The sequence below is a fragment of the Gopherus evgoodei genome, chromosome 1, assembly GCF_007399415.2.
Source record: "Gopherus evgoodei ecotype Sinaloan lineage chromosome 1, rGopEvg1_v1.p, whole genome shotgun sequence".
Classification (NCBI taxonomy): domain Eukaryota; kingdom Metazoa; phylum Chordata; order Testudines; family Testudinidae; genus Gopherus; species Gopherus evgoodei.
The window spans coordinates 221,914,252-221,930,457 of NC_044322.1; positions in this window are offsets into that span (position 1 = coordinate 221,914,252).

A 16,206-nucleotide genomic window follows, 5' to 3' on the forward strand; every position below is an offset into this window, starting at 1 on the left:
ATTCTCAGATAAAGTACACTTTGTCCTGCTTGGAAGAGACATCATATGGTCTGGTAAAGACTTCATGATGGTTCCCACTCTTGTTAGCTTGATGGTTTTGTTTATCTTATATGTAAATACATTTCCAAGGTCTCTTGATTTACCTTGGAGACACATTCAATCACGTGGAACCACAATGTAATCAACCCTATGAGACCCAAGAAGATGATCACCTTCTGGTATTGACAGGCCCAACTAAATTAATAGGCATCAGGTTTAAAACAAAGAAAAGGAAGTATTTTTTCATACAACTCACAGTCAACCTGTGGAACATTTTCCAGACGATGTTATGAAGGCCAAGACTATTACAGGGTTCAAAACAGAAAAAAAGGTTACTAAACTTCTTGTCTTGTAACTGTTATTTTTCCAGATGTGTTGTTCATGTCTATTCCAATTAGGTGTGCGTGCGTTCATGTGCACAGCATCTGGAAGGTTTTTCCCAAGCAGTATCATTGGGTCAGCTCAGGTGCCCCCTAGGGTCGCGCATTTATGGTGCTGGATAAAGGGACCTGCCGACTGACAACCCCCTCAGTTCCTTCTTGCTGGCTGCTCTGACAGAGGGGTAGGAGGACGAGCATTGGAAGGGACATGAACAACACATCTTGAAGAACAACAGTTACGAGAAGGTAAGTAACCATTTTTTCCTCTTTGAGTGCTTGTTCATGTATATTCAAATTAGGTGGTTACAAAGCCCAAGTTTTGGAGGTGAGATCAGAGCTCAAATGTTCGCTGACTGTAGCACCGCTGTACCAAAGGCTGCATCATCTCTGGCTTGCTGGATAAAAGCATAATGCGAGGTAAATGTATGCATTGATGACCACATCACAGCTCTGCAGATTTCCTGTGTAAGAAAATGGGCCAGGAACACCGCTGATGATGCCTGCGCCCTCATGGAGTGTGCTGTAAGTGGAGGGGCAGATACTTTTGCCAGGTCATAGCATACCTGGATGCAAGGTGTGATCCAAGATGAGGTCCTTTGGGAGGAGACTGGAAGCCATATAATTCTGTCTGCTACTGCGACAAACAGCTGAATGGATTTCCGGAACGGTTTCATTCACTAGATGTAGAAGGCTAATGCCCAGCAAATGTCCAACGAGTGAAGTTTTTGCTCCTTGCTGCTTGAGAGTGGCTTAGGATAGAAAACTGGGATAAAGATGTCCTGGGTACTGCGGAACTGGGAGACAACCTTAGGGAGATTGAGGTCTGAGAGGAACCTTGTCCTTATAGAACACCATGTATGGAGGCTTAGAGGTTAGTGCCTTGAGCTCTGGCACTCTCCTAGCCAATGTTATTGCTACCAAGAACACCTCATGTATGAGAGAGACAGCAAGGAACATGTCGCCAGTGGTTCAAAGGGTGGCCCCATCAGGCTGGAAAGGACCAGATTAAGGTCCCAGGTTGGGACTGGCTGTCATATGTGAGGGTAGAGTCTGTCAAGACCCTTTAGGAAATGACTCACCATCGGGTTGGCAAAGACTGACCAACCCTGCAACCTGAATGGAAGGCAGAGATAGTATCCAGGTGGATCTTAATTAATGACAGGGTAAGCCCTTGCTGTCTGAGGTGAAGGTAGTCTAGTATGATAGGTATGGATGCTAGAGTTGGAGATGGAAGGTATTGTGAAGACCAAACTGAGAATCTCTTACATTTTGCCAGGTAAGTAGCCATAGTGGAAGGTTTCCTACTACCAAGGAGCACATGTCTGACTGGGTCTGAACAGGTGAGCTCGATCGGATTCAGCCATGAAACTACCATGTCATGAGGTGCAGCGATTCAAATTTTGGGTGCTGGAGATGGACATGATCCTGAGTTATCAAGTCCAGGAAGAGCGGCAGGATGATTGGGGCTTCCACAGACATGTCCAGAAGAGACATGTACCAGAGCTGACAGGCCAGGCTGGAGCTATCAGTATCACCAAGGCCTCGCCCCTCCGAACTTCGAGAAGCACCTTTTGAATGAGAGGTATGGGAGGAAATGCATACAAGAGGTACCCATTTCCTTAGGGGGTGGGATAGCTCAGTGGTTTGAGCATTTGCCTGCTAAACCCAGCATTGTGAGTTCAGCCCTTAAGGGGGCAATTTGGGGATTTAGTGAGGGATTGGTCCTGCTTTGAGCAAGGGGTTAGACTAGATGACCTTCTGAGGTCCCTGATATATTATGATCCTATGAAGGAGAAATGCGTCGGCAATAAAACCTTCACTGTGATTCAGGAAGGAGCAAAACTGCAGGCACTTCCTATTATATCACATGGCGAACAAGTCTATTTGGGAAAATCTCCACTGCTGGAAGACAGTGTTCACAATATCTAGGCATAGGGATCACTTGTGGCCGTGAAACAACCTGCTGAGATAGTGCAGAACAAGTTAGCGGACTATGGGGAGGCACAACGCCTCCAGGTGTATTGAATGAGCTCTACAAAAGTCCCACAATTTGAGGGTTTCCTACCACAGGGGAGAGGAGTGTGCACTCCCCTGTCAGTTTATATAAAACATCGCTGTTGTGTTCTCCATCATGACGGATACATATTTCCCTTCCAGATGGTTCGGAAAATCTAACATTCTAGGCGGACTGCTCTCAGCTTTTTGACATTGATGTGTAGGGAGCGCTCCACCTGAGACCAGAGTCCTGTGTCTTGAGGTGTCCCAGATTCACACCCCAACCCAACGCTGATGCAAGAAGGATGGCTGTGGTTTGGTGAAGGGAATCCCTGCACATACCGCCTATGGATCAAGCCACCACAGGAGGAAGTCGAGGACAGGCCGAGGTAGAGTGACAATCTTATCCAGACCATCTTGAACTGGCCAATACGCTGAGGCCAGCCATGCCTGAAGGGGCCAAAGTCTCAGCCTGGCATGCTATACTATATAGGTACAAGTGGCTATATGTCCCAGAAGCTTCAGGCAATTCCTTGCTGTAGTGGTCAGGAACTGCCTGAGGCTTCGAATGATGTTGCCCAGGGATTGGAATCGTGATTCTGGGAGGTATGCCCTGGCCTGTGTAGAATCCAATAACACTCCTATAAACTCTATCTGCTGGGGACAGGGTTGACTTAGCTACATTCAGGAGAAGACCCAGGTCATTGAAAGTAGCTCTTATAAAGCTGACTTGTGCCTCCACTTGTGCCCTGGAATGGCCCTTGATTAACCAGTCACTGAGGTACGGAAACACCTGTACCTGTTTCTTGTGCAGGAATGCAGCCACAACTGCCATGTTACCACTTGGTAAACACTCAAGGAGCTGCTGACGGGCTGAATGGGAGGCTGTGAACAGATAGTGAGTGTGATTCACCATGAACCTGAGGTACCTTCTGTGGGGCAGTGTAATTGCTATATAAAAGTACGCGTCCTTCAAATCGAGGACAGCATACCAGTACCCTGGATCCAAGGAAGGGATAATGGAGGCCAAAGAGACTATGCAGAACTTCAGTTTCCTCATGAACTTGCTGAGAGGCCACCTTTGGCTTTCGGTATTAGGAAATACTGGGAATAAAAGCCCTTGTCCTTCAGCTCCTGAGGAGTCTCTTCCACTGCTCACAGCAATAGGAGTGAGTGCACCTCCTGCTCAAGGAGTTGCTCGTGAAAAGGGTCCCTGAAGAGGGACAGGTAATAGGGGGTAGAAGGGTAGATAACTGGAGGGAGTATCCCCTTTCTACCATGCAGAATACCCAGTGATCCGAAGTAATATGAGCCCACGCGGAGTAGAAAGGGGACAGTTGGCACAAGAAAGTAAGATGGGATGGATTCACTGTCCGGATTGGTGTATTGCCTCCAGGCACACCTTCAAAAGTTCTGCTTTTGGCTAGAGGACTGCTTCGTTTGACCAGAGCCTTGGCCTGATGAAGGGTGGGGCCTCTTCCTATTATTTCTACCCACCTGCAGGAAAAATCTTGCCTATTTTACAGCTGGTATGGATGAGGTGGGGGCTGTGGCTTAACATGTCTCTGTTGATTGGCCAGAGTGTGGAGGCCAAGGGACTTCAGGGTGGTCCTGGAGTCTTTCAGGCTATGAAGCCGGGAATCAGTTTTCTCAGAAAACAGGGCAGAACCCTCAAAGGGGAAGTCTTGTATGGTTTGCTAGACCTCATAACAGTGGCGGGCAACCTCTGGCCTGCAGGCCGCACATGGCCCATCAGGTTAGTCTGCTGGTGGGCTGCTAGAATGTTTATTTACATTTGCATGGCTGCCCGCAGCTCCCAGTGGCCACGGTTCACTGTTCCCAGCCAATGGGAGCTGTGGGAAGAGGTGAGGGATGCAGGGATGTGCTGGCTGCCACTTCCTGCAGTGCCTACTGGCTGGCACTAATTGGTCCACTATGCTCAGTCCTCAAATCAAATCTGAGGCCTGGTGTTTGCTGAAGATGAAGAAGAGGGAGCTGGTTGTTTCATCCCAGGTCTAGATCTGACAGACCATTTCTGATGCTAAGACTGAAATGAAGTCTGCAGTTGCTAATGCTGTTGCAGAAACCTCTGGCTAGAGGAAAAATAAGAAGCAACAACTGCATGTAATGCTATCTCTGGTAGGATGGAATAGGGCTCTTCCCTAGTCAATGGATATAGACCCAGAGAGCTAGCAGTAGATCTGGTCTCCTTTAATTTTTCCAAAAGCTTGTCCATCTTGGAACTGAAAAGACTATCCCTCTCAAAGGGATCCCTCCACCTTAACTTTCATATCTGCTGCCAAGAAAGATGATCATAGCCAAGCATTCCTCATCAGGGAAACTGCAGATGCCAAAGCTGTAGCAGAATAAACTGAAACATCAAATGATGACTGAGGGCTTGCTTTGCCATATTCTGTCCTTCTGAGAGAAGAGCATTAGCCATTCTCTGTTTATCTTCTGGCAAGCGCTGCACAAATACAGCCATCTTTTTCCACAGGTGGAAATGATAGCAGGTCATTACTGCCTGATAATTAGCCACTCAAATACTTGGAGAAGAAGAAAAAATGCCTTTCTCCCCAGTGCATCAGTCTTCCTCCCCTCTCTATCTGTTTAGCACCAGCAAGTCTCTTCTACGGAAGCAGGGGGATAACAAGGTGACTCACAGTCCTAAGCACCCTGAGAAAGCATTACAGGGTCAGAGATCCCCTCCACAGCCGTCAAAGGTAAATTCAGTGTGGCTACCATAAGATTCACAAGATCTTGGAACTGTAGTGCATCCTCAGAAGGGAGGATGCTGAAGCCCCACTCACGTGCTCTTGAAGTGACAAGTCTGCATTGAGATCTGTGTCCAGTTGCTTTTGTTCAAAAAAAGGAGCCTCCTCTTCTTTAGAGAGTATATCTGTTACCCCTGTATGTGCCAACGGATCTGGAGGAGCTGGATCCAAGGACTGATAAGACCACATAGCCTTATCAGAGGAAACTTCACTTCTGCATTTATGAGAAGGTTGGATGGGATCCCTGGGGTACAGCCTGGAATGGGAGTACTGCAATGATCCCATAACTCTGCAGCCTGGGCTGTCTCTCACAATGCTTTGCTAGGAACAAGTAGCAAACCTCTCCAGGCGCTGTTATCACTTAGCACAACAGCATGTGGAGCCCCACACCCAGCTAGACTGCATGAATGCTCCGAGAGCCCCTCACAAATCACACAGTGAAATTACCCCCTGCCCCCAGCTCCTTAGCCTTATACCCTAGAGCTGTACTGTCTTGCCCTGGTCAGAAGTTTATTACCCTGTCTGCCACTCCCTCAATGTGGAGAGGTTATGTGCTAGCCTTTATAACCTGAGCTAAGATTTCCCAAGCACTTTAAGCAAAATACAGTTTTAGATAAAGTATAAAACAGATTTATTAACTACAGAAAGATAGATTTTGAGTGATTATAAGTGGTAGGCATAAAATGTCAGAGATAGTTACCAAAGAAAATAAAAAGTAAGTGCACAATCTAAATCTTAAACCTAGGCACTATTTAAATCAAGCAATTTTCTCATCCCACTGGATGTTACAGTTCTTAATACACAGGCTTCTCCCTTAAGCCTGGACCAGGCTGCTTGGTTGAAGTCTTCCGCTTCTCAGAGTTCTTGTTGCTTCCAGCGTAAGTTGGGGAGGAAAAAGGCAAAAGCATGAAGCCATTGTCCTCTATTTTATATCCTTAGTCCATTGTACCTGGAAAACACTAACCCAGGCATGTCCTCCTGCGCTTTGCTGAGTCACAGGGTTGAGCAATTCCCCTGGTGTGGTCTTATGCAACTGAGTTATAGAGTTGAGCAGTTCCCCTTGTGTGCTGCTTGAACAACTGTCACTGAATTGTAAATCCCTTGATTACAATTCCCCTGCTGATTAATGGTAGTTAACACCATCCTGGAAGGAGATCACCACGCTTGTAGTACAGACTCTCAAACTTACAACATATTTCAGTAACAAGCATAGAGCAAAATTTCATAAATTCATACAATAACCATATACATATTTGGACAGAGCAACAGGTTTCAGCAGATCATGTCCTTTCAATAAATCTGACAAGTGGGATCTGACACTGCTCACAGTGGCCACAGTGGCCATCTTCTCCCTTGGCTGCTTCTTGTTTGGCACCAAACCAGCCAGAACTGACATAGCTCTCAGTTCCTTGACAGGCCAAAGCTGTTTTTGTATCCCCAGCGTCAATGGCAATTTTTACTGAAAGATCGGAACCTGTTACCAATAATGACCCTGATGACTTCAAGCTTTTCTTACTCAAAGACACCACTGGAGCCAAATCTAGTCTCTTAGTCTTCGGTTTCAATGATCTTCCAGAACTGGATGCGTTAGTGGCCAGAGCTTTCACAATCGAAACTGAAGTCTGACCTGACTATTCTTATAAGCTCGAGGAGGGAAAGTCCTGCAAATGCAGCAACTGGAGAGAAACTGTCCTTCATCCAGCCACTTAGGATACCTCACATATTTGTCTGATGCTGGGAAAACAAATGGGCACAAATAAACTGATCCACCATAACACTACGGAACTGATCTTAGGAAACACTATTTCACTAGGAGGGTGGTGAAGCACTGGAATGTGTTACCTAGGAAGATGGTGGAATCTTCATCCTGAGAGGTTTTTAAGGTCAGACTTGACAAAGCCCTGGCTGCGATGATTTAGTTGGTGTTGTTCCTGCTTTGAGCCGGGGGTTGAACTAGATGACCTACTGAGGTCTCTTCCAACCCTAATCTTTTAGGATTTTCACTCTATCTGTACTATAACACTAGCTATATGAACTATACCAATAATAACAATAAGACTAAATGGGACTTACAATAGAGAAAACCACATTTCTAAGAGACCTGAGCAGTTCACTTCCACCTGCCAGAGCAGGTGGAAGGAAGTGAGGCAGTAGAGAGTGCAGTGGCCCTTTATATAACCTCATCTTCAGAACATTCAGAGTTGCAAACGAGGGGGCAGCACATGTGCACTCCAGCAGGTGCTGCTTGGAGAAGATTCTATCATAAAGCATCACCAGGAAGTGCAGTATTCATAAAGCGGGAATATGAAGAGCCACTTCAAGAACTTAATCACTGTGTCCATGCCATTTTCATTGCAAATGGCCAAGCACTGATGTAGATCAGGAGTTCATTCAACTCTACACAGCTGTACTATCAGTATACCAATAAGCGAGAGGAGAATCAGAGCCAGTGAGCCACCTTACTTGTTGTTAGAAGGATGCTAGGGTCTTAAGGTGTCACTTTGAGATGTGCCCGGAAGAAACATCAAACAAGAAGAGGAAACTTTGTCCAGCTTTAATGTGTCTGCTTCCCTGATTCATGGGGCTCCACCATATTTTCTGACTATTTTCACAGCACATGAAGTCCCCAGTGCTTACTAAGATTTTATGTGGACTGATGACTGGCCAGTCTTAGCTCCAGTAGGATAAATCAATTCATGAAGGTTAGTCAGAGGCAGTTTTGTATATAATGATCCCTAAAGGTTGTGGCTTAGGCTACAAGCTCTATCGTGTCCAAAAGGAAAAGGCTTAAATGTCAATTGTGGGTTCTGTGGTTAGTATTTAGTGTATTGCTTTTATTGAAGTGTGTGTGTGTGTGTGTGTGTGTGTGTGTGTGTGTGTGTGTGTGTGTGTGTGTGTGTGTGTTAAGCCTGTGTCACTTTCATTTATCTTTTGAGTTCAGAATACTTAGGTCTTTTGTATCTGATTTGGGGAGAGGCTCACTGCCTGTCCTTAACTAAAAGTAAAGATTTGATCCTTCAGAAAAATAGCTTTTTCATCTTTCATTTAAAAACTTCTTGATGAATACAACATTTATCTATAAATATGCTATGTGTATGCCAAGCTGTAACTGTCCAGTAATTCCACTCTCTAGAACTGTAGCTAGAAGGCAGGATAAGGATTTTACGGGTCATGGGAACACATGCTGGAGTCACACTCCTAGGAAATCACTTACCATACTTTTATTTACTCTGATATTCCTATAGGATGCTATTCCTTCTTGAACTCATGTATTCAGTCTGACCTACACTGGCCAGACACACTAGAGAATCTTTCTGGAGCTACTCAAACCTTGTATATATTCAACAGCAGTAATACCTCAGGTATGATTTATATTGCCCTGTGTGGCAGATCAGTTATGTATGCTTCTTCCACTGATTCTAGATACAAAGCACAGTATAAAGTAAAAAAGGATATAGCGGTGATTCTGGTGTACCTAAAACAGGAAGGAACTTTGAGTTTTTAAAATACTTCCTTTTAAAAATTGTGAATTTAGCAGTGATAAAAGTATGTATATTGTGAAAAAGTTTCTCCTCTACCTTGGTGGGTCCTGTGCTTATTGGCAGATTTTGCTAGCCTCAGAGATCTTCCTGTGTTGGATCAGGAGTTGGGAGGTTTTGGGGGAAACTCGGGCCCACCCTCTACCTCGAGTTCCACGCCAGGGCCCTGTGGACTGCAGCTGTCTAAAGTGCCTCCTGTAACAGCTGCATGACAGCTACAACTCCCTGGGCTACTTCCCCATGGCCTCCTCCAAACACCTTCTTTATCCTCAGCACAGGACCTTCCTCCTGATGTCTGTTAATGCTTGTACTCCTCAGTCCTCCAGCAGCACATCCTCTCACTCTCAGCTCCTTACACACACCTCACTAACTGGAGTGAGAGCCTTTTTATACCAGGTGTCCCGATTAGCCTTAATTAATTCTAGTAACTTCCTAATTGGCTATAAGTGACCTAATTAGCCTGCCTGCCTGAATTAGTTCTAGAAAGTTCCTGAGTGTTCTGGAATAGGCCCTGTTATCTCACCCAGGGAGAAGGGACCTGCTTAACCTGGAGCTAATGTGTCTACCTTCAACCACTCTCTTGTAGCCATCTGGCCTGACCCTGTCACATACCCGCCCCTTTGCTCAACACCACAGGTTTGGGCAACTTGGGATGTCAGGCAGTGTACTTGCGATAAGCCATCTGTGTTGCCATGATGGCTTCCGGCCTGGTGTTGTATGGTGAATTGGAAGGAACCATCTGGTCACCCTTGCATTCTTCTCTTTATTTCCCTGCATCCACTGAAGGGGTACATGATCGGTCACAAGGGCAAACTGTCGTCCCACTAAGTAATAACGAAGCGTTTCCATGACGCATTTCACAGCTAGGCACTCTCTCTCAACCACTGCATACTTCTGCTCTCTCGGAAGGAATTTCCTGCTGAGGTAGAGGATTGGGTGTTCTTCGTCTCCAACCATCTGGGATAGGACAGCTCTCCATCCTACTTCAGATGCATCTGTTTGTAAGATGAAGTCTTTGTTGAAGTCTGGGGCTACAAGCACAGGATTACTGCACAGGGCTGTTCGTAGATCCGTGAATGCGTTCTCTGCAGCATCAGTCCACTTCAACATATCCAGACCCCGGGCTTTTATCAGGTCTGTCAGGGGACTCGCTCTGGTAGCAAAATGGGGACTAAATTGTTGGAAGTAACCCACCACCCCAAGAATGGCCAGACTTGCTTTTTCCTATTTGGCTGAGGCCAATTTTGGATAGCTTCCAGTTTGTTCAGTTGGGGCTTGACCATGCCCCTTCCTACAATGTAGCCAAGGTATTTAGCCTCAGCTAGCCCTATAGAACACTTGGCTGGATTGGCTGTAAGGCTTAGCATGTCCAGAACTGCTTCCACCTTTTCCAAGTGGGTCTACCAGTTGGGGGTATGGATAATTACATCATCCAGGTATGCAGCTGCATAACTGATATGGGGCCACAGGAGCTTGACCATAAGACGTTGAAAGGGGGCAGGTGCACCATGCAGTCCAAAAGGAAGAACAGTATATTGAAACAGACCCTCTGGTGTAGAGAATGCTGTCTTTTCTTTTGCTTCTTAGGCAAGGGGAATCTGCCAGTATCCCTTTGTTAAATCAAGGGTGGACAAAAATCGGGCATTGCCCAGGCGATCAACTAACTCATCGATGTGGGGTATTGGGTATGCATCAAATTTGGATATCTCGTTCAGCTGGCAGAAGTCATTACAAAATCTAGTGGTGCCATCAGGTTTGGGCACCAACACAATTGGGCTCAACCATTGACTGTGGGATTCTTCAGTGACTCCTAGTTCCAACATCCTTTTTACCTCTGCCTTGATCTCCTCCCTTTTTGCCACTGGCACCCGGTAGGGCCTTAAAGTTACTTTTGCCCCAGGATCTGTGATAATGTGGTGATATGCTTTGGTGGTCCGGCCTAGTTTGCTTGAAGATTCGTCCTGGTACCGGTTGATCATCTCAGTTACCTCCTTCTTCTGGTTTGCTGTTAGGGATAGCTCAGTGGTTTGAGTATTGGCCTACTAAACCCAGGGTTGAGAGTTCAATCCTTGGGGGGGGGCCATTTGGGGAACTGGGGTAAAAATATGGGGATTGGTCCTGCTTTGAGCAGGGGATTAGATTAGATGATCTCCTGAGGTCCCTTATAATTCTATGATCAGGGGATATCCTGATCTGCTCATGTACATTATCTTCCTGAATTGGGGCCTCTTTGGCCACCACACATGCCTCTCGCTGGTTCCAAGGTTTCAGGAGGTTAATGTGATGAATTTGTTCTTGTTTCTGGCATCCTGGCTGCCTCACCTTGTAGGTTACTTCCCTCACAGGTTCAATCACCTCATAGGGCCCCTGGCATTGGACAAAAAGCTTGCTTTTTGCAGTGGGTACCAACACCATCACCCAATCCCCTGATAGACTGAAGTTCTCAGGGTATGTATATGGAGCAGTGTACAGAGGTCCTTCATTCGCTTCAACATAAATAGAGTTCTTTGATCTGTTAATATCTCCTTCGATAGTCCCACTCTGGCAAAGATCCCCACCAATTCTTTGGCTATCATTTTAGAGGCTGTTTTCCACAGGGGAACGGCTTCTGGGTAGCGAGTAGCATAATCCAAAGCAACAAGTATATATTGGTGGCCCTGAGCCGTCTTCTCCAGGGGTCCCACTAGGGGCATCGCTATTCGCTCAAGGGGACCTCTATGATGGGAAGGTGAGGATGGGGACTGTGCAGCTGACACTCTGGGCAGGAGGCACAATACCTCCGTATTTCTTCATGTACTCCGCGCCAGAAGAGCTGTCGTAGGACTCGTGCCAGGGTCTTCTCTACCCCTAAAATCCCCCCCAAAAGATGACCATTGGCAAGGCTTAATATAGCGTTCTGGTGTTTTCGAGGTACTAGGAGCTACTATACCTTTTGCCCCTGTAGTGGTGCAACCTGGTACAAGAGATCCTTCTTCATTATGAGGTAGGGTCCTGGTCCCTGGGTTTTTCCTTCCACTGGGACCCCACCTATTTCGATCACCTCCCTCCTAATGTTGTTGTACCTTGGATCTTCAGCCTGGTCCAATCCAAAATTTTCTCTCCCAGGGCTGGTCTGTCCAAGTTCTAGGGGGTCAGTCTCTGTTGCCTCTCCTTGTTCAGAGATATTAGGGTGGGGGTCAGGCTTGGGCGTTTCCTTCTCCGGGGCAGCCTCCTTTCCAGATACCTTGATCCGCCTGCCTACAAGGGCGACCCTCTGTTCCTGGGTCACGATCTGAGTCCCCAAGGCTTTAGCTGCCCTTCTTTCCCTTTTCGTCTTTCTACCCAACCTGGGAATGGAAAACAAATCTGGAGATATTTCAGAGAAGTCTGGGGGTTGACAGTCTACTGTGGATGCCTCACTAACTTCAGGGTTCCCCTCTTTCTCCAATCCTCCTACTAGGAATAAGTCTCCAACCCTGGGAAGTCCCTCCCTATGAGCACCGGGTAGGGGAGTTTAGGGACTACACCTGATGCTTCCTCAGTAGTGTTCCCCTGGATTTCAATTTTTACTGGGATGGTCAGTAAACTAACTGTCCCATGGATGCATGTTATTCCTGTACGTTTAGCCTGCAGCAGCTGACTATGCTTCACTAACTTCCCTGAGATAAGCATGATAGCACTCCCTGAGTGTCCTCACTCCACGCAGGCGTAACATCTGTATGAGGCCCTAGGCATTCCCTGGTCTCTTGGTTTGGGCAGTCTAACATCATGATCCTCTTCCCTCTCAATGCTCTGACCTTTGTGGCTTCTGGTAGACCTTCAGCTGCTCTCTTTTTCCACATGGGCTCTCCTGGTGGCCCAGTCACCCGAGCTCTAGGGCTTGGTGCTGCTAGTTTAACCCGGGGTGCCTCTTCCTTAACTGGTTGGGTAAGCTCCCTTGCCATCCTTCGCCTCTCTACCAGTGCAACAACCTCATCATAGGCGGAGGGTTTGTTCTGGCTTACCCAGGCACGAAGGTCTGGCTGCAGCCCCCTCATGTATCGGTTGTTGTCCAGAACCTCTAGTATCTCTTCCAGACTCCGGGACTCAGTTTGCAACCACTTGCGTGCGAGATGGATGAGGTCATACAATTGGGACCACGGGGTTTTGTTTTCCTGGTACCTCTACCCGTGATACCGCTGGGCCCGCACTGCTGTCATTACCCCAGATCTGGCCAGGATCTCTACTTTCACCTGGGGGTAGTCTGCCACAGCCTCTTCAAACAGATCATAGTAGGCCTTCTGTGCCTCCCCACACAGGAATGATGTGAGGATGCCAGACCACTGATCTTGAGGCCAAGCCTCCAGTAGGGCTGTCCTCTCAAAGGCCAGAAGGTATGCCTCTACATCATCCTCTCACGTGATTTTCTGCAGCCAATGGCTGGCCCATATGATCTGTGTCCCATCATGGCCGCAGTTCAGCTCTGTAAAGGTCTTTACTTGGTTTACCAGTTTCCGCAACATAGCACCGTCCTGAGCAGCCTGGTCCATCAGCAGGCAATTAGTCTCTTGCTGCAGCCACACCGCCTCCTGTTGGGCAGCTGCCTGGACATGGGTAGCCTCCTGCTGGGCAGCCATGGCTTGTATCAGTGCCCACACTATGTCATCCATTATGGTGAAAAAAATAAACTCTCTTTGCCCTGCCCCTTTTTTTTTCATCCACCTTCTTCTGCCGCGCTGTGCACATCAAATCCCACTGCTAATACCAGCTGTGATAAAGTTCCTCCTTTACCTTGGTGGGTTCTGCGCTTATTGGCGGATTTTGCTAGCCTCAGAGATCTTCCTGTGTTGGATCAGGAATTGGGAGGGTTTGGGGGGGAACCCAGGCCCGTTTCTACCCCGGGTTCCAGCCCAGGGCCTTGTGGACTGTAGCTGTCTAGAGTGCCTTCTGGAACAGCTACACGACAGCTACAATTCCCTGGGCTACTTCCTCATGGCCTCCTTCCAACACTTTCTTTGTCCTCACCACAGGACCTTCCTCCTGATGTCTGTTGACGCTTGTACTCCTCAGTCCTCCAGCAGCATAGCCTCTCACTCCCAGCTCCTTGTGCATACCTCACTAACTGGAGTGAGAGCCTTTTTATACCAGGTGTCCTGATTAGCCTTAATTAATTCGAATAACTTCCTAATTGGCTACAGGTGTCCTAATTAGCCTGCTTGAATTAGTTCTAGAAAGTTCCTGAGTGTTCTGGAATAGTCTCTGTTATCTTACCCAGGGAGAAGGGACCTGCTTAACCTGGAGCTAATGTGTCTACCTTCGACCACTCTCTTGTAGCCATCTGGCCTGACCCTGTCACAATATATATATATAGCTATTGTGTCTGGGCAAGGCAAGGCTTAGGGGAAAATAAATCAACAGCTGAATGGTCTTGAGCCAGTCAATGGCCTCCAAGTCAGCAGTGCTCTACTTGGAAAGATCTCTGGGAAACCCAACTCAAAAAGAGCACCACAGATGTGCAGTGGACTGTTCGGGATGCCACCCTCATGTCCCAGGCATGGTTGGTCTTGGCACAGCAAACCATGCCAAACCTGAACCTCTTAAGATGTCTCCAAAGTTGGTGTGAGAACCCAAGGCTAAGTAGCTGTTCATCCATCCTGAGATGATGTGGGAGTTCCTGGTACTGGCAGAGGTACTCTCCCATTCTGCCCACCTGGTGAATGGAGAGCTTGCAGCACAGCCCAGAGAGGATTTCTGCTATGTAGTCAGTGGCAGTGCATCCCGTATCTGTGAACAGTGGCAAGTATGGCATTTGTCGTACTTTGATGATAGTTTGTTGGCTCCATTCTGAAGCTGGATGTTAGGTGGAGGAATATTGGGTAAGACTGGTAACCTTATAAGTTTTGTTGGCATCAATGTGCTTGTAATAATTCTTATGGTGTGATTTAAGATGTGTGCCTCCTAATCCAGTGTGGGCAGAATTTAACCGAACTGGAGTAAACTATTCGCCAACTGAGTCGCAGAAAGTGAGCTGCAGCATATACAGTATTTGCACATTGTCTCACCAGATGGACCTTACCAGTTTGTTTAGGAGAGAGTTTCTGTTTTTGATCTTCTGAGCTACTTTAATGAGATTGTATTTGTACATGAGCATGTGATTTAGGTGTGACATACCAGAGTGAAATCCCAACTAATGAGTGGCTATGTCACCCCTGTCCTGTAACCTGGGGTGCCCTTTACAATGCCTTGCTGCTGTAGCCTCCAACCTGGACTGCTCACAAACAGTCTCCAGAATGTAAGTTACTCCCAGCTTATGTCTGTGTGTGCTGAAGCCAGCCAGCCGCACCTTGGCTCTTACCAGGCTTAAAAATTATCACGGAGTGACCCCAACACACCCCCAGTCCCAGATTTTCTCCTAGAAATGTAAATGCAAATTAAGGCAAGCACACATTCCTTTCTTTGTTTATGTCAGACCTGACTTCTGCCTAGGCAAGGATCTAGAATTTGGAACATGAATCTTATAACTTCACATACAATGTCACCACTCATACTTTACCAAGACAATATCGACAAGCAAATCATGAGTTTTCAAATGATACCTTACAAGGCATACTTTGCACAAATATCATTACAATAGCATGCAGGGTGTGAATTCAGAGATGTCTTTTGTCTCACTAGTTATCCCAAACACTCTGGCTTTGGATCATGTGCCTCCTGCTGATCATTCAAAAAGATGTTAAGTTCAAGTTGTTTCTGAACCCACAGAAGTAAGAGAAAGCATGCTGACATGGTCTTTGATGTACTTGGTTTCAGTCTCTATTTCTTGCAATAATCACCTATGGTAGCCATATCATTGTTCAGGTGGTCTCTTGAGCCAAGCAAATATTGTTGGTGTGCATGGAGTGCCTGGGGATGGTGTTTGGTAGATCATCGGTGAATACATTAAATAAAGTTGGTGCCAGTACCAAGGCTTGCAGGAGTCTGTTCTTCTGCAATCTCCAAGTGTTGGTTTTGTGACTCAGAGCCACCAGGAAATGTCTGCCTCAAAGCATCAGCTCAGTGATGGAAAGACAGCCCTCGAGGATGAAATCTTTTATTTACCCACAGAATGGGTACAGAAAAGCAATGTCAGTAAAAGCATCATACACACATTGCCTTCTCCAAAGTAACTCACTCCTGCCCTGGAAAAGAGACCTCCACTAGATGTGAGTGTTGTTCAACTCATGGTTCAATCATTCCTTAGCACCTCTATTGAGATTTGCAGTGCTGTTAGTGGTTTCAGTAATGTGGACATCTTCCAATTTAGAAAGCTGTACTAAGATTAAGAAATAATTTCATTCAAACTACTGAACAGACATCAGATGATAATGGCTTTTGTTCTCTAACCTTCCTTGATAGATAACCAGCTAGTTATCTTAGGTGCCTGTACATGAATGCAAGAAGCCTAGGAAACAAGCAGGAAGAATTGGAAGTTCTAGCACAGTCAAGGACTATGATGTGATTGGAATAACAGAGACTTGATGG